The sequence below is a fragment of the Eretmochelys imbricata genome, chromosome 7, assembly GCF_965152235.1.
Source record: "Eretmochelys imbricata isolate rEreImb1 chromosome 7, rEreImb1.hap1, whole genome shotgun sequence".
In the NCBI taxonomy this organism is placed as follows: Eukaryota; Metazoa; Chordata; order Testudines; family Cheloniidae; genus Eretmochelys; species Eretmochelys imbricata.
This window is the reverse complement of record NC_135578.1, coordinates 98534745-98554080: the sequence shown is the minus strand read 5'-3', so window position 1 is coordinate 98554080 and position 19336 is coordinate 98534745. Positions and strand designations below refer to the sequence as shown.

The following is a 19336-nucleotide window of genomic DNA, read 5'->3' as shown; positions in this document are numbered from 1 at the left end:
CAAACTTTCCAGACACAAATTTTACATTTGCCACCAACATTCAGGAAACTGGAATAGCCCTTTTGCAAGATTTTATTGGTAATTTTGCCTCAGCAGCAGAGAAACTCTGCCGTTTCAGCTACAAGGATCAATGACCAGATTGTTGCAGCTGATTGGCATCCGTATAAACAGCCTCACAGAAAGAATATATTGACCCCAGAAGGCAATGTAAATGAAAGACAAAAGTCAAAAAAGGACATTCTACAAACTAAACACAATCCTCCATTGTGTCAGCTCCTTTGTGCCCAAGAGGAACCATTGATATTCTTTTTGTCTTTTGGAATGGAAGAGAATGAGACAGAAAAGTTATGTTCATATTATGAAGGCATCTGCTTATCTTATAGCATATGCACGTCTGCAGTAGTAATTATAGCCAATGTTCACCACACAAACAGGATCACAGTGTTGCAGCCACTCCACAGGACATGGAAAACCTGAGGAGCAGAAGACGCTTAATGGTTCTATTGTACAGTGAGACAGGCCATGGAGAAGCTGTGCAACAACACGCCTGTCTAGATGTTAAAACAGAAAGTGGGTTTGGAGGAGTGAGTGGTTTATGTTGGGGCAGAGAAGTGACCAGTGGTTCCACCATTATGTCAGTCCACAAGTGTAGCTACACAGAGAGGCTCTAGCTTCTGTTACAGCTCGTGTGGGCTGTATCTGGGGGAGTGGAGCAATTGTTCAGATGCTCCATAACAAGTTAAGAGAAGTTTTATTTACAACAGGTTGACATATTTTGAACAAAAAGTGGGTCCAAAACAATGGTCTTTAAAAAAATTCAGGACAAGTTGTTGACTATTAATTTTTTATTATTATTTTCCACAAAAATGGTTTGTTTTTTTAAAAATTATCAATTACATAGAAATGGCTACAGAAATTTTTAATTTGCTAAATCAAAAATTTTATTAATGATTTAAGTAACATTTCCAATAACGTTTTTGATTTTTTTATTTCAGAGCAATGGATGGATTGAAAAATTTCAAACACAACTTCAAATTTTCTCACAAAAATAGTTTCATTTTTCTTTCTTCCAGTGGCTGAAAATAAGTACAGTGTTTACTGAGACCTGAGTATGCAGCTCCAAAGAAAATTTCTGTTCATAAGTGAAATGTGGGACTCAAAAAGAACTACTCTATCTGTGCCTTTGGGCTGAAGTGATGGCTGTACTGGGGGAAAAAAAAAATTAAAATGCTCCCGGGCATCTCATTCATTAGCTGTTGACATCTACACTTACCAATAAAGTTTTAAACACACGGATATTTAGACATGCCTGCCACCACAATGCTATGACCTGACCAATAAGAGTGTGTGGGTGGGTGAGTAGGAAGGAGTGATAATGATAAACCAGCATGTAACATTCAATTTCAGGGAGCTATCTTACCCAGATCCAAGTCTAACTATAGAGCAAGACATAAATCTAGGTCATCCTTGTCAAATAAGATGTTTAGCTCAACTGGTTTTTAGTTTTTTATCTTTCCCTATGAAAGCCTTTGGGAGGTACAAATCAGCCAAAGTGCATATATGAGAATCTGAACATCTGGATGAAAGAGTTAGTGCTAAAAGTAAAGCCACTTTAGCTCTTGAATGAGTGAGAGTTTCATGTGCATTGGAAATTAAGCAGGATGTTTACATTCCAAGTGATAGCCTCTTTGGGAAGTATTGCCACAACAAGCATATCAGCCTTTTTAAGATGTGTAGTAAATGCCACATTTAGTGAGGTAAAGATTGCTCTGTAAAAGTGTCAGAGCTGAGGGCTTGTGTGAACACGGGTGCTAGAAAATTCCACTCAGAAGCCTGTGGGTCTTTGTTGTTTGAAGGCAGGATCTGAAAGGAAAGTAGCTGAAATTAGTGATACTTTGATATGCAAATAAATATTTACTTAGTACGAACATTATAAATAAAGAGATTTGAAAGAGTTTAGAAATTCTTTTCTCCCCTTTAATATAACTTTAAATGGTGCCGGTGTCTCTAAATAAGAGCAGTTACTTTTTCAACAGAAGTTCTGTTTGATGATGTATTTATTTGGATTTATTCACAGTGGAGAGTGGTAAACAGTAGCATCACCCAAGGATCTATACTGGGACTAGGGCTGTTCAACATCTTCATAAATGATCTGGAAAAAGGGGGTAAACAGTGAGGTGGCAAAGTTTGCAGAGGATACAAAATTACCCAAAATAGTTAAGTCCAAAGCAGACTGCAAAGAATTATAAAGGATGACTGTGCAACAAAAAAGCAGATAAAATTCTTTGTCATTCAAAGCAAAGTAATGCCCCTTGGAAAACATTATCTCAACTATACATACAAAATGATGGGGTCTAAATTAGCTGTTACTACTCAAGAAAGATCTTGGAGTCATCATGGATAGTTCTCTGAAAACATCTGCTCAATATATAGTGGCAATCAAAAAAGCTAACAGAATGTTGGGAACCATTAGAAAAGGGATAGATAATAAGAGAAGATATCATAATGGCAGTATGTCAATTCATGGTATTCCCACACCTTAAATACTTCATGCAGTTCTGGTCAACCCATCTCAAAAAAAGATATATTAAAATTGGAAAAAGCTACAGAGAAGGGCAACAAAGATGATTATGGGTATGAAACAGCTTCCATATGAGGAGAGATTTAAAAGACTGGGACTGTTCAGCTTGGAAAAGACACAAGGAAGGAAGGCCATACTAGAAGTCTATAAAATCATGAATGGTGTGGAGAAAGTAAATAAGGAAGGGTTATTTACTCCTTCTCATAACACAAGAACTAGGAGTCACCAAATGAAATTAATAGACAGCAGGTTTAAAACAAACAAAAGGATGTATTTCTTCACGCACACAGTCAACCTGTGGAACTCTTTGCCAGAGGATGTTGTGAAGGGCAAGACTAACAGGATTCAAAGAAGAACTAGATAAATTCATGAAGGATAGGTTCATCAATGGCTATTAGCCAGGATGGGCAGGGATGGTGTCCCTACCCTCTGCCAGAAGCTGGGAATGGGTGATGGGATGGATCACTTGATGATTACCTGTTCTGTTCATTCCCTCATTGGTCACTGTTGGAAGACAGAATACTGAGTGAGATGGACCTTTGGTCTGACCCAGTATGGTCGTTCTTATGTAATAAAATTAATAGATGGCAGGTTTAAAACTAACACAAGGAAGTACTTCTTCACAGAATGCATAGTCTTGTTGCCATGGGACATTGTGAAAGCCAAAAGTATAACTGGGTTCAAAAAAGAATTAGATAAGTTCATGGAGGATAGCTCCATCAGTAGTTATTAGCCAAGATAGTCAGAGAGGCAACCCCATGCTCTGGGTATCCCTAAACCTCTGAATGCTTGAAGCTGGGACTGGATGACAGGGATCATTTGATGAAATCACCTTGTTCTCTTCACTCCTTCTAAAATCATCTGACACTGGCCATTGATGGAAGACAGGACACTGGGCTAGATGGACCTTTGGTCTGACCCAGTATGGTCATTCTTATGTTCTTGAATTCTTATGCTTTAACAAGCACTAAAAGACAACCTGGCTCCCAGTGCCCTGACAACACAATACAACTGCAATAAAAAAAAAAAATAGTGACAGGGAATGAGGATGCAATATCCCTAATCCTTATACCCATTTGTCAATGAAATCAGTATTCAAGCCTGTGTAACTCTAATTAAATCAGCAAATGATTGACATACGATAGGCCTTTTTTCTCTCAAGCCACTGCCATAAACCTAGTTAACCTTATTCCCAAAGGAAAAGGACACAACTAAGGTCCATTGAGAAAACTGTCATATCCACTGAAGTCAGAGCCTTTCAATTTATAGCATCCATAGGAAGGATATACAATGAGTTACCAAATAACTTTAGTTCCCATGACATTCTCACAGCTGTCAATTCATTTCTCCAGTGGGGCCTTCCTTTCAGCTTTCTATTAACCCCATAGTTCTCAAAGTAATAAATTTAACAGCATGTTTGAAAATCTTTGTTTTACAGCTCAAACTAGTCTGATCTCTTGTCAGTACAGCAGAAAATATATTAGATTTATCAATCCCTAGAGATCCTCTAGTCTAGAGAGCCAGAAAACTAATGAGGATTGTGACATCACTGGAGACTGAACCCTGAATAATTAAGGAGGAAGAAGATGTTTAATCCAACTCTTTAAACTACATTGTACTTGTTTGTTAATACCTGTTCAACTCAAACGCCTACGTCGGAGAAGGGTTTTCTTTGGTCCTGATTCATGAAGGTGATGCATACACTGGCCCTGAGTTAACAAAGCACTTTGAATTCAATGGGCGTAGGATCAAATTCTATGACAAAAATTCCATTGACTTCAGTGGGGTATGTGCACTCAGAGTATCTAATCCAGTTCTCCATTAAGGCTCCATTAAAATTCAGGAAAGGCAAGAACAGATATTCCTGATATTGCTAAAGTAAACCCAAATTTAAAAAATATATCTCCAGCAAATGTTGAGGCCATCTTGATACATCATAAAGGACAAGGAAAAGGTGCAACAACATTTCTTGTATCAAGATTTGTATCTAAAGGAGTAGTTGTTTGTTGATCAGCATTCCATGAGGATCCCTTACCTTCTAAATCAAAAGTATCAGAGCTTACTTATTGACATCCACTACTAATCTGGTAGCTGTGTGGGGAAGGCGCTAACATACGAACCTCTCTCCACATCTCCAAACAGGCTGAGTTTGTAATGGAACCCAAAATTTCCTCTAATGAGCCTGCATTTTCTCTCTCTAACTTTCTTTTGCAATTGTCATTTAAAAGAGGTCAGTGTTTTAAATAATAAATAAAGAACCACTGATGTTAAAATAACCTTTTGGGCAACACATGGAAATGTTTATTTGAACAGGAAATGCCCCTAATGGAAAGGTTATTAGGAGGAACAAATTCATAAACATTTAAAGATATGCTGCTCATTGAGTCTACTGATAGGTTTTAAAGACTAAATCTTTTCAGACAAACATGATAGCATTACAGAATGAGCACAAGAAGATGAAGAAATACTTTAGTAAAATCAAAATAAGTTATTTATACTGCGTCTCACTAAACCTTGATTGATAACCATTCAAATTGGCTTGGATAGGAACACTGTCATGTACACTGAAAACTGGAAAAAAATACAAAATAAAGTACAATGATAAATGGCAATGTACAGCATGGAAGATGTACCCTGTCAGGTTTTAGGCACTACTTTATACAAACAGTAATCAGCATTCATTGAGGCTACAGTCATCAAGAAATGGCACAACAGAAGAACATCAACATCACTAATTTAAGATTAAAGTAGTGAATAAAAATATCAGTAACTCCTTTCTACAATACAAAAAAAAAGCAACAATAGCCAGCGTTCAAATTATTGAATAAAAACTTTGATGGAAAATCATCAGTATTAGAAAATTCAGAAGCAATCCAACAGATGTAATGTTTCAAGAGACAAAGGATTTCTTCCTACTATACAGTGCCTTCAAAAAATCGTCACATTCTGATGTTGCAAAGCTGTGTTGGAGCAGGTCATTGGAAGAAACAAAGAGAAAAAGATACAGGGGTATCAGGTTTTTATATGCACCCTTTCCCAGAAAGAACTTGAGCTAGTTCAGAGGTTGAAGAACACATCGGGGAGGAACATTACCAGTCTCTACAAACGGGTATTTTGCTGCAGCTGTCTTACTGGAAAGATAAGTAATGAGAAAAATGTTAAATATGCATGTTAAATATTTTCCATTTAAAAAGCTGGAGACATAGCCAACACTAATTTAATTTTTAAAATGTCTTAGTACACTGAAATATTTTCCTCCAGAATCCCTGAACAAAGTGACAATTTGCCAGTGGGACTAGAGAGAGAGTGCTAAGCAATGGAAAAAGATTACCTTCCTCTATAACAGTAAACTGGTTACACCATTGCCCCTGAGGAGAGAATCAGTCATTAGTTTAAAAAAAGAAAGAGGGTTTGAGATACAGTTCAGCACTATTAATATGATGCAATAGTGGTACAAAAGGAGACAAAGCCAGAGAAGGAGAATGATTAAATATAAAGATGAAAAGATTGGGATGGTCTCTTATGATACAATAGTCTCATTTCAAGGACCATCATTTATTTTATTCCCAAAGCTATCTGCATTCCACATAAATTTGATGTTCCCTCACTTTTATTGTTGACAATTATTTTAATCGGAATAAAAAAACATACCACATGCAATTGAGACTATAGAAAGTTATTTCAGGGGTGAATCCCAAAGTCATTTAAGTTTCCCTGTGTGAATAATATTGTGTGTCCCTCATTCTAGGATGTTGGCACATATTGCATTCCATGTTTTGGCCTTGGCATGTTGGGAGAGATGATTACACAAACAGCACTAACACATAGGAAATAATGCACACAACTAGAAATATGCTAGCAGGGGAAGAACACTCCATGGTAGTAACTTAGAACTCATGCACCCTGGCCCAAATGAAAGGTATTCACAATTTAATGATTCAGTGACAGAACTTTCTGTAGAAAGCAAACTGAATTTGCCATCTTGTTACAAAGCAACAGCCCAGGAGCACCCTGCACTCGCATTTTATTTCCCCCAAATTCAAGCTGCAATATTGAAAAGGTCTTCTCTCAGAGCTTTCTCCTTACCACCCTAAAAGCTGGCTTTTCTTGAAGACATCCATCTCCTCCTGCATGAAAGGGAGACTAACTGATCTCAGCAGTAGTCTGCATCTAAGACAGAGGACATGCGTTTCTCTGCTGATTTTCAGTTTATATCAATAAGAAATTGTTTGCTACATTTTCTTTCTTTAAATGAGTTGTCTTTTTGCAAAACTCCAATAAAACCCTCAAATTAAGTTAAATATTTTAATTTTTAAATTTTTAGGGACCAGATTCCTCAATCCTCCAAGTTTCCTTTGTGCCACTTTAGACAATGTAAAATGAACTTAAAGCAGCCAGAGATTTGTACTAGCAAACTCCCCCTGTTTATGGAGGAATCTCTAATGGTATAAAGCTTGTAGAGGCATCTCTGACACCTCATATGCCAGCGGTGAGGGATAGAATACTGGGGATGAAAAGAAGAGGCAAAGGGGATGTGACAAGACAGGGGACGGACAGGAAGCTCCTCCACACCCAGTCGTCTACTAATGTAAGGATCCAGAGACACCTGGCATTGCCAATTTAAGTGTCTCTTCTGGCCAGTGACCGAGAATCAGTGAGCTGTGACCAGCACATTGACATGTTCTTCTAAAATTGGCTTTGTTCCTGTAATATCCTATGGCACTATGGTCTAGAGGAGGGGGCACTTGACTGGGAGTCTCTTGACTGTATTCAATTTGGGGCTCTGCTACTGACTGCCTGTATGACCTTGGTTGAATCACTTTACCTCTCTGTGCCTATGTTTCCCCCCACCCTTTGGCTCCCTCATCAGTTTAGACTATAAGTGCTTCAGGGCAGGGACTGCTTTCACTATCTCTATTTACAGCACCAAACACAACAGGCCCTAACCTTGTTTGAGGCATTGAGGCAAAAAATAATAATAGTTAGGGCCCTATCAAATTCACAGCTGTGAAAAACGCATCATGGACCGTGAAATCTGGTCTCCCCCATGAAATCCGGCTACTGTAGGAGGGTCACAGTGTTGCCATCCTTACTTCTAGGCTGCCTGTAGAGCTGAGCGGCCAGAGCGTGGTGGCTGCTGGTCAGGCACCTAGCCCAGAAGGCACCGCCGCCACCAGCAGCGCCAAAGTAAGGGTGGCAGGGTATGATATTGCCAGCCTTACTTCTCCACTGCTGCTGGCATTAACACTGCCTTCAGAGCTGGGCTCTTGGCCAGCAGCCATCACTCTCAGGCCACTCATCTCTGAAGGCTGTGCTGAAGTCAGGGTGGCAATACCTTGACCTTCCTACAATAGCCTCCCCCCCCGGCCCCCTATGACACTCTTTGGTGTCAGGACCCCCACAATTACAACACCGTGAAATTTAAGGTTTAAATATCTGAAACTATGACATTCAAGATTTTTAAAAATGCTATGACTGTGAAATTTACCAAAATGGACCATGAATTTGGTAGGGCCCTCATAATAGTTAATAGGGGCTGCAGATTACAGTTGCTGCTTTTGTTTGCTTTTGCTGTTTTTGTTCTGTCTGGGCTCTTTATAAATGTTCCCATAAAGGGGTACCTGAAGAAAAGGGACCCTCACTGACTGACAGCTGTTTGTTTTATTTTTGGTCTGCGAAATTAGTGCACCAGCTCACACCTGGGTTCAATTTCTGGCTCTGTCATTGCTTTCCTGGGTGAGCATGAGCAAGTGACTTCCTTGCCTGTCCCTCAGCTTCTGCACCTGTAAAATGGGGATAATAATACTGACCTCCTTTGTAAATTTCTTCGGGACCTATGGATGAAAAATGATATTTAAAAGTTAGGTTTATTTTATTAACAAGGTGAGTGTTTGCCAGATATGAAAGGATTTCAGTGATGCCTTTTAGTTCCTGCTCTGGCACATCATTATTTTATTGTGAAACCAGTCTACCAGTGATGGGTGCAGTATAATGCCTTGTGATGGGATTCACTCACCATCACAGTGCCTTCTGCTGGCTGTCCCGGGGATTACCTTTGCTAGCCAGTGCACCCTCTTCTGGTTGTGTCTCACCACTGTCACTTCTGCTCCAGGACCCACATCACTCCCAGGACCATGGTGTCCTCTTCATGACACATTCCTCCGGCTGTGTCACGCTCTGTTCTCCCCCATTCCAGGGGGACTTCCCTCAGTGGCAACTGCAGCCAATTGTCTGGCCACTTCCTCAGTGGCAAGGTGGGGGGCACCCATTACTCCAGGTCCCAGACCAGCCCCTCTGTAGATGGCAGCCATGTGCTGTATCCCCTCTAACCTCTCAGTCCATTTGTCTAGGCCACTTCCCTGTAGCCCCAGTACCTTCTTTGCCCTTGCCTTAGGGCCTTACCCCACAACTCCAAGCCACCAGCTCTTCCCCAGCTCCCCGCTAGCAGCACTGCTGTGTCCACGGTGCTTGCTTTCTTCCACCTGTAAGGCAGCCAGTCTTCCCTCCTTGAGCTCCAGGGAGCAACTGAAGCTGCTCTGCCCTGCAGCCCTCCTTATATGGGCCAGTCCGGCCCTGATTGGCTGCTCCTCACAGCCCCTCTCTAATTGGCTGCCTCCTGCCCAGTCTCCCTAGGGTTCTCTCTAATTGGCTGCCTCCTGAGAAGCCTCCCCAGGGCTATGTTACCCTTATGGGCCAGTGTGGGGCAGATGCTGCATCACATGCCTGCTATAAACTACAAAGACACTAGTAAAAATACCAAAACCGACTTGATAAAAATTAACGTGTGCATAAGAGTGAGTGTGTTGTGGCCCTGCAGGGTTTATAACCATCAGATTCACAGCTTCATTTCTCATGTAGTGTTCACCACTAGCCTTCTGGTCATGCACTTGGGTGTTTTGTGCCAGAGAGAGAGAGAGGCAGAAAAATAGTCTTATATATTTGATCATACATGTTAGTTTCATTGATTTGCCCTCCCCCCATCTTTCTGATGTCTGCGGTGTCTTCCAGTTTAAGTATTTCACTTACATATGCAGTGCTGTTGTATAACATCTCTTTTAAATGTGTAAATATAAATGCAAAAAAGGGAAAGTGATTATATTTCATGGAAAATCACCTATTTGGTGAAGAAAATCTCTACACAGGTACTGAAAATTACATTGCTTTTTCAAATATTAATATGCTTTCAGAAATTAGAAATTTGTTGTAGTTTGCTTTGTCCTACTCCTGATGAGTTAAGTTAATAATATTCACTAAGTGCAACTATTTTACTCTCTGCTTTCCCTCATTCCCACTAATTGACAGCTGGATGGGTCTGGTTTACAATGCCTTTTTATGGATTATTATGAATTCTTATAATGTAAAAGCTAATTTTTGTGATGACAAAGCCTTTCCTGTAGGCTTTATTTGAGGGAGGCTCTTTTTTCTCTTACTATTGTAGCTGCCCGGGGCTGTTTCATTTTGACACGACCAACCTGTTGCTAATAATTACACCTTAATTCATATGAAGGGAAGAGAACCCAAGCATCATTTAATGTAGACTACTAGCTGTTACTCGGTTTCGGAAATTTTAGTAGCAATAAATACACATATGTTTTCTCAAGGTTATTTAACAGAAAATCTCCAGAGGCAATCTTGCTAAACGATTTTTATGTCAGAGGATTTTATGTATTTATCCGAGAAGAATATGTACTATTTACTTTTTTAATAAGTCCTGAGAAATGTCTTATTCCATATTATTTTTCTTCCTGGAGTTAAATTTGTTTTGTTTTTTTCCCCCTTCATTATCCTTTTGAAAGAGGTTTCATTGTCAACTTGAGATTTGCCATAACATATAGATGGGCTGATTTTCACAGCATTAGAGTTACATGCAATTTTATAAACAAAATATATGCATAATGTAAGTGTTTAAACACTTAATCACTCTAAAAGGGGTGAAGCCTTGTTTGATGTTCTGCTACTTTAAGATTAAATTTTAAACACAAAAAATGAATTACAGGGCTCAGTCCTGCGTGGAGCAGGTGAGTGTTGCATATATTAGAACAGGTAAAAAGTGATGAGCGAGACCTAGGGAAAGGGAAATGGAGTCCTGCAAGTAGGGGAGTGGGTGCTTAGGGGGCTTGAGGATTACTACAGAATCTCTCAGTGGGGAAGAGCTAAACCTAGGACTTTCTGCTGAGCACTCCAGTCCTGAGACAACAAAACATGTAAGTATATAACTAACTGCAAGCATGTGGTTGCAACGGGAAAACTTACGCACACAAAGCTAAGCATGTGCTTAAGTGCCTTCTTAGACTGAGGTCTCAGCACCTTGCAGGACTGAGCCCTAGTGCTTGAAGTTACTTGCAGCCCAGCATAGCCCTTGCACTTGCCTTGGAGTATAATATGTCTATGCAAGCTACTGTGCACTACGCAAGGATCGGGACCTAAGTGTTCGCCTCTATTTAGCTTTCTGTTATATTATTTTGTTGTGGTTTACTGCTGATAGTAAGGTATCAAAGAATCAGAATACAAAACTATTAAAGTTTGATTCTGCAACTGAGCCCAGCCTCATAGGTCTCCAAATTTTGGAATAATATTAGTGTTAGACAGGCTGCCATCAGGTTCTGTAGTGAACTGCAGATCTACCCAAATTTTCCTCTCCCATTAAAAATCCATCCTTCTTGTGGTGGCTCACCAAAGGATTTAGGTGTAAAGTGACCTAAAGCAGGTGATCTTAGCCAAACTTATTGTTCAGCTATTTGAAACAATGGCTCTTAAGCCAAAGATAGAACACATTGCCTGCATAATGATGGGTAACAAACAGAAAACTGTATGGTCACAGTTATTTGGCAAGTCTTTAAGTGACGTTAGTGATGGAAAACTCCTCCCTGAGGCCTGGAGCACTACGTGGGGCACCATGGGGATACGTCAGCTGTTCTTTCCTGCTTACTGTGCAAATAAAGCAATTTGGAGGATGTGAAAGATGTTGTGTGGTGATACCACCTCACCAATATACCACTGATACTCATCTGTGTCTCCAGTTTGTCAAATGTAGATTCTATGTTTCCTATGCCTTCAGAATATCTTGCTGAGACTGGGAACTGGATAAAAGTAAATGGACTCAAACTCAAGCCATACAAAGTGGAAGCATTACTAGTCAGTAGGGGAACACTTGTAAAAGAATGGATAGTGGTTCTGCACAATTAGTGAGGGGCTACGTCCAACGGATACTAAATTAGAGCCTGTGTTTCTTCTTTTGTACTGGCTACCTATTTGCTGCAGATTTCACTTCAATTTGCTGATTATGGTCCATAAAGACTTAAATAGGCACAGACCTATTGACAACCAACTTCTCTTCCTGTGCTCTGTCAGGGTAGCTGAGCTCAGCTGGAAAGATGCTAATATGATAGCTATTAATGGTATAGATCACTAATATATACCTTGCTAGGTGTGGCATCAGAATGTTGTTGATTGAAGGTCCTCTGCAGTGAAATCACTTTGCCAAAACCAGTTTTAACATTCTTCAGAGCACAACCTACAGCATATCTGTTATACCAGCATTTAGCTAAACAGTTTAACACAGCACTAAGGAGAAGCTACCAATGGAATAGTGTAGTGACTGAATTTATTGGAAATTTTTAAGGGGAAATTATCAAAAGCTAATTTTTCCAATGTGCCCAGGCAAGGTGTGTACCCATAAGTTGTGATTATGGTTAGAAAAGGTGTTAAATAAAAATTCAAAAGAACACATCTGCTTCCTCAATGTATTTCAAGTCAGAACAGCTTACGTTTTCTGACAAGAATGTCATAATTACTTGTCACTCCTTTTAACCCTTAATGAGGCAAGAGAACAATGGGAAAGTGAGATGGAACCTTTTGTTATCTTGCCATTATCGACACAATTGTTCACTAGAGCCAAACCTTTCGAAATTGAGTGTCCATGCTTTACAAGAGGAGAAGCAAGAGAGTACAGTACTTCTGGTATGATAAAAAAAATGGCTTTACTGAAGAAATTGCAAGAGATATTCTTCAGAATAAATAGCTTAGAAGACACATCTGTTTCTTGATGATTTAGCTAAATTTGTATTTTAATCTTGTCTACACAGGGCCTTAGTCCATACCAGCTGGGTGTAAATGCTAAATATGCATTCAGTGTGTCATGAGCTAACTAGACCACATGGACCCTGCTGGTGCATTAGTAACAATTCCCTAAGGAGTGTTAATATTGTACTGTTTGAAAGGGAACTACATTAACAAACACTAGGAAACTTTCCGTGTGCACTAGCATGGCCAGTTAGTATGCAACGGACTGGTGCTCCTCAGAATGTACACCCCAGCTGGTACAGACTAAGGCATTGTGTAGAAAAGCATTTAGTAACAAAACTTACCTCCAAACTCCCCCTCACTCCCAACTCACTATTTACAACTGTGAAGCACTAGCTTGTTTCACTCTATTAAAGGATTCACCTTCTATCCTTGGTCAGTACTAGGGTTGCCTCCAGGATTGTCTTGGAGTCTCCAGGAATTTAAGATTAATCTTTAATTAAAGATTATGTCATTTGATGAAACCTCCAGAAATATGTCCAACCAAAATTGGCAGCCCTGGTCAGTACTCAAAATATAAATGAGATGTTTTGAAGTAGAGGTAAAAGAAGAACCCAATCAAAAATTTCATTAGTATGGAGGAAACAGTGACAACAAAAGCAAAGCAGTGGATATCATGTCATAAGAATAGTTCTCAACAGATATTGTGTCACAATGATCTGTATCACTTATAGAGGACTAGGCCACTCTCTTCTTATAATTAGAGCCCTGGACGGATTGTATCTGCATCTGATCTGCAATCCGTAAAAGTGATCCGTGGATATAAAGTGAATATCTGCGGATTTGCAGGGCTCTACTTATAATATACCGGAAGCTTTCTTTGATTTTTTTCAAAATGTTGTTACATCATATCTGATTCTTAGTTCCTACGTACCTAATTTTGAACGTAAGGAGACTGTGTATTAACGTATCAGTAGCTTCAGACAATATCTACATATAAAAAAAAAAGTTCTCCTTTTCCATGTATTGATTATATTAGCAACATATTTAATGAAAATGAAATCCATACATGATTCTTAAAGATAAAATAGTTTACAAAAAAAATACATTGAATATAAACATTAGGTTAAATTTACTTTGGTATGAAACTGGACCATTATTTTAAATATGACCTAGATAGAAGTAGAGATAATATATTTAGTGTGAATGGCTCCCAGTGACTGGCATCAAGAACAAGCAAATCACTCACCTGTTAAAAGAACACCCTTGTACTAGGACATTAAAGAGGTATTGTAGGCATATTCTTTGGAGTGTCCATGCTCATACTGGCATTTGTCTGAGGTCAGGTCTGTACTATATCAGCATAACTATGGGCTGTGAAAAGTCCACACACCTGAGCAACGTAGTTATACCAACCTAACCCCATGTGTAGACAGTGCTATGTCGACAGGAGAGCTTCTCCCATCAACACAGCTATCGCCTTTTGGGGAGGTGGATTAACTACGCCGATGGGAAAAGCTCTGCCGTCAGCGTTGGGGCATCTTCACTAAAGTGCTACACCAGCGCAGCTGCACCCCTGTAGTGCTCTACATGAAGACAAGCCCTAAATTCCACATATGTTAATTAAGCTAAGTGAAGTTGATTGGTTTTATCCAGAAGAGGAGATCAGCACAGAATACTTAGCACTGACTAATTTTTTGAACGCAAACTTTATATGGCAAATTTTAGACCAGTGACCGTCTTTGGATTATGTGTACACAGTGCTTGGGGAAAACATATCCCTATTGCTCCAGTGAGCTTACAATCTTGTCAATAAAGATGGCAAGACAGTTATACAAAGTGATCCGGATTGCTTCTTAAGCTGGACTCATTTGAACAGCATGCACTTCAACACAGCCAAATGCGAGGTCACTCATCTAAGAGCAAAAAAGCTGGTGGACTGTGGAGTAAGTGTCTTATCTTATGCCCAGCTCTGCCTTTAATCCCTTTTATGGCTTTGTACTCACTGTTTTACTTTGCTAGAGTTTCAACTAAAGCTCTCTATATCCACAAATACTGTGTACTGGTAGGTGGGGGTGGGAGTGGATTCCTTGGTGGTAGTGAATATTGTGATTCTGAACCATATGAAATTTCAGCTTAAGTAAGAGGAACAGATAAACCAACCCACTGGTGAAACATTACTTCTTCTGAAAACTGAGTTAATCTAAACCTTTTATTTAGTTATCTGAGTTGTTTTTAACAAGACAGCTCACGCATCTAATTAAGTTTCTGCATTAAACAATGTGCAAAAGAAAATATGCTTTGACATTACATTTATCTTTGGAATTTGATGTACTTCCCTCATTAATTTTTAGCCTAAAACCCATGGGCCTCATTACTGCATCACTGATTCACTTTTCGTACATTGTTTTTTTCCCTGAAATTTACTCATTTACTTTTCTTTCCAGTGGTATTTAGTAGATGAGTAATATCAGGAGATATAACTGACAGCACATTTCATAACTAGCCTAAGCCCATGTCTGCATCAAGTACATTAAAGATTCATTTATATTTTATATGAAGATAGTATCTGACCTCTTTCGAGATATGTGCAAATTCCTCTATTATTCACCCTTGATAATACCTTTCCAAGGAAAGAATTGACTGGGGAAGCACCAGCATCTGTCATTCAAAATTCTAGGGTTTGGAGGTTGAGGAATTTTTCTCCCTGCCCTCTGACCAATGCGTGCTCAGAACAAAATAGGAGTTGGTATTTTACAAGATACACAAAGCTTTCCTTGACCATGTATCACAGGGGTGGACCCTGCCCTTTATCAGTCCAAAATGTATTGCATCACACAGGCTATTTTCTCAAAACCTTATGGTTAATTATACATGAGCTAAAGCAAGATGTGTGCTTAGCCATCAGAAAAAGAGTATTAGCTACAGCCTCTTCCATTGAGCTCAATCTTTAGCTACACTGTCGGAAGAAACACACTGAAGCTGAGTCTAACTTTAAGGAAAAGTACTCCAAATATTTTAGATATTTGATCCAGGTAATTGATTACCAGGAAAGCTGGACATTCCTGAAGGCCAGTGGTTTTAAGAATTATATATGATAAGAAAACAAAAGAAATCTTTCTATATTTTAGATTAAAAAAGACTTTGCTCTATTATTTGACTAGAAACAAGAAGTATAATTACTGTTTAATTCCCATATTTTACCTAGGTTAATTTTACATTCTATTAATTTGCATAAACTAATTGTTGTATGCATAGCAGTTTGTTGGGTAAAGGAAGCCCAGCTAAATGTTTCATTCATTAAGAAAAATGTTCCAGTGCTACTGTGTGCAATAATCTTTAGCCCATGTTGTGGGTTATGTACACAGTAAAATATTCTATAAAAATAATTGCCCTGATCTATTGAGAAATTCTTCTAAAATGAAGCAGAACAACTCTCAGAAGTGAACAGGAATGTTATAGCATGCAAATGCAGGCATCAGGACACACAGCTCAGTGTTGAAAGTAAATATAGATTTAGGTACTGGATGATAAAAATAACCCATTGCCAGCTCAGTAGCTGGTGCATTCACTCTTTAGATCAGAAGCTTGTCATCCTGTGATGTGATTTGACCTTCCACCAAGTGTTGAGGCCAAAACTGACATCTATAGAGACTGCTACATTTGCGGTAAGTAGTATTCTTTGAGGACGGTAATCATCAGAACTTCTCAAATAGTTTTTAAAATGGGTTTACAAAAATTAGGGCTTTTGAGTTTCAGTAACACAGCAGGAGCATGATGCAGAGTTAGGACAAGTTAGGATGGCAGAATTAGTAAATATTTAGAATACTTTAAACCTTCTCCTTTCTAGGCCACTTGAATCAGAATTTGCCTGACATACCACTACTAGACTGCTTTTGGAAAAGTATTATTTAACCGGAATTCATTCAAGAGGATTCTATAGGAGTCTTTCTAAACAGCCACACAATTAACTTTGGTACTGATTGTCTGAACGATTCCATAGCAGGATATAATTCTCTACTTCTACCGCATCCTTCACCTCATTATGTCAGTTACACTCATCCAGTAAGGGAACAGAACCAACGTTTTGTAATCACAGTCAGAAATAATGGTGAAGACACTCTGTGCCAACATGAGAGCACTCTCCTGCCAATATAATGCCGGTGTGGACAGCACAAAACTTGCATTGCTCTGAGCGATGTAAGTTATATTGATTTAGGCTGTAGTGTAGAGCTGCCCTGAGACTGTCAACTTTAGCACTCTTAAGCACAGACTTAACTGCTTTCCTAAACTGGAGCTGCAGGGAGCCCAGAAATCTGGTTAATACTCCCCTTTGTGTTCTTTACAATACACCTACAGTAGCATGGCCTGCTGATGCTACATTTCACACTGAAATGTGTGAAGTGGATTCTGCTTAGTGCATACTGAGCATAAGTGTTTGCCTGTATCCAGTCCTTCCAACATGAATACTAAACATTGCTTTATAAAATACTTTGAGATAAAGCTTCCTGAAATCATTGTTTTAAAATCCAAAGTATGCAATATGAATATACAAAGGATATGAACCATTTCTTCTCAAAATTAACATTCCTGAAAATCAATAGAAAGCCTTAGCAAAGATTCCATGATGCTTTTTGACCTTGAATTAAAAGTTGTGGTGATAAACTCTGGTAATGGAATTGTCTATATTTGATTACTTGGCATCTGATGAAAACATTGCTGTAAGAATAAAGAATAAAAGAAAAACAAAACTGATTCTATTCCAGGCTAGATCTGCACTGATGTAAAAGTAAAAGATAATAAACCAGATGAGAGCTTCATTTAGCTTTCCAGAATGACATTAGAAATTAAGTGTCAAATTCATTAGAACTGAATATATTATTTGCATATGATGTATGGGTACAGTAATCAGGAAACTGTGCAAGGCACTTTTACAAATAAAACATATGCCATTGAAATTCATTAAAACTTTTCATCCCCCTACACAGAAGTAGGTACTTCTCCATTAGGTACCCAAGGGATATGTGCTGTGAAAAAAAGCAGCATCAGCAGAAAAAGGGATGTGACTGCTTCAGTGCACTAGATGTGGGAACCTATATTTAGTAACAAATGTAGGAAAATGGACAAAAATGGCTTTGCCTAAGTTAAGGCTGCTCCAGGCAAATGTACATGCTGTCAAGTTGCACAGATTGCCAGTCTGTTGCTCAAATGAGTAATGATATAGTGACATTTTATATTCTAGGAATATAAACCTGACACTTTAAATGGCCACCTTAACTGAGGGGTCAGAGAGATCAGTCAGAACTTATAAAGAAAACTTCACCTTCATCTCATTACCCTCCATCTCTTTAGCTTCACATGCCATCCACATAGCTTCAAATCATTCTATATCTACCAGTCACACTTCATCTTTTTGCACTAGATCTCATTCAAAACAGTCTCCTTCAGGGTAGTACTGAAATTGCTTACTGCTTTCAAGCATCATTGGCATATATTAGACATGAGGTAAAATTCTGGCCTCATTGAAGTCAAAGGGAATTTTACCCATGACTTCAATAAGCCCAGGATTTCACCCCAAACTAGACCAACCTTAGTCAACTATTTAAAACTTTCTTACAAAGGATAGAAGAATTGATTGTTTTCTCGTTTAGTGGCTACTGACTCACAACACCCATATATCTCATTTAAAGGACATGTCTTTGCTATCTTCTCCATAAAGGGAGTCGTCTTCCATATCTGTCTTGAGCTCCTTAGGCCAAAAGAGAGCTCAGATCTTGCTTTATTTCTGTGAATGCCTTACTATTTTTTAGTTTCCCAATACGAGGAATTTTGTGAACTCCAGAGATCTCATAAAAACAACGAGGAGTACAGAGGCACCTTAAAGATTAACAGATTTAGGTATGTAGGTGCCTAAGATGCAGATAGGGCCTCACAAGATATTCAAAGCACCTAAGCAGGTTAGGTGCCTAACTCCTATTGATATATTGTAGTTGTCCATTAAGAGAAAGAATGCTGTCTGATAGCTGGTCCTTTAGCATCTCTCTGCCTCCATTTACCAATTTGCTAAATAGGTATATTAATACCTAAATAAGAAGTAGTCTCAGGCTTAAGACACCTTGTCATAAATATAAAGAGAAGGCTCACCACCTTTAAATCCCTCCTGGCCAGAGGAAAAACCCTTTCACCTGTAAAGGATTAAGAAGCTAAGATAAACTTGCTGGCACCTGACCAAAATGACCAATGAGGAGACAAGATACTTTCAAAGCTGGAAGAGGGGTGGGAAACAAAGGGTTCTGTCTGTGTGTATGATGCTTTTGCCAGGACCAGAGCAGGAATGCAGGTCAGAACTCCTGTAAAGAGTTAGTAAGCAATCTAGTTAGATATGCGTTAGATTCTGTTTTGTTTAAATGGCTGATAAAATAAGTTGTGCTGAATGGAATGTGTATTCCTGTTTTTGTATCTTTTTGTAACTTAAGGTTTAGCCTAGAGGGATTCTTTAGGTTTTAAATCTGATTACCCTGTAAGGTATTTACCATCCTGATTTTACAGAGGTGATTCTTTTACTTTTTCTTTAATTAAAATTCTTCTTTTAAGAACCTGATTGCTTTTTCATTGTTCTTAAGATCCAAGGGTTTGGGTCTGTGTTCACCGATGCAAACTGGTGAGGATTTTTATCAAGCCTTCCCCAGGAAAGGGGGTGTAGTGCTGGGGGGATATTTGGGGGGGGGGGAG

The 19336-nt window shown here is 38.9% G+C and overlaps 1 long non-coding RNA gene across 1 annotated transcript in view; it reads right to left on the bottom strand.

The window, feature by feature from the left end:
* Window positions 1-911: 911 nt before the first annotated feature.
* The window catches only part of LOC144268124 (uncharacterized), an 87609-nt gene continuing 69184 nt past the window's right edge, over window positions 912-19336 (bottom strand). The window contains exon 4 of the long non-coding RNA XR_013346709.1: window positions 912-1863. This is a non-coding gene — a long non-coding RNA (uncharacterized LOC144268124). The remainder of the gene's footprint in view (window positions 1864-19336) is intronic.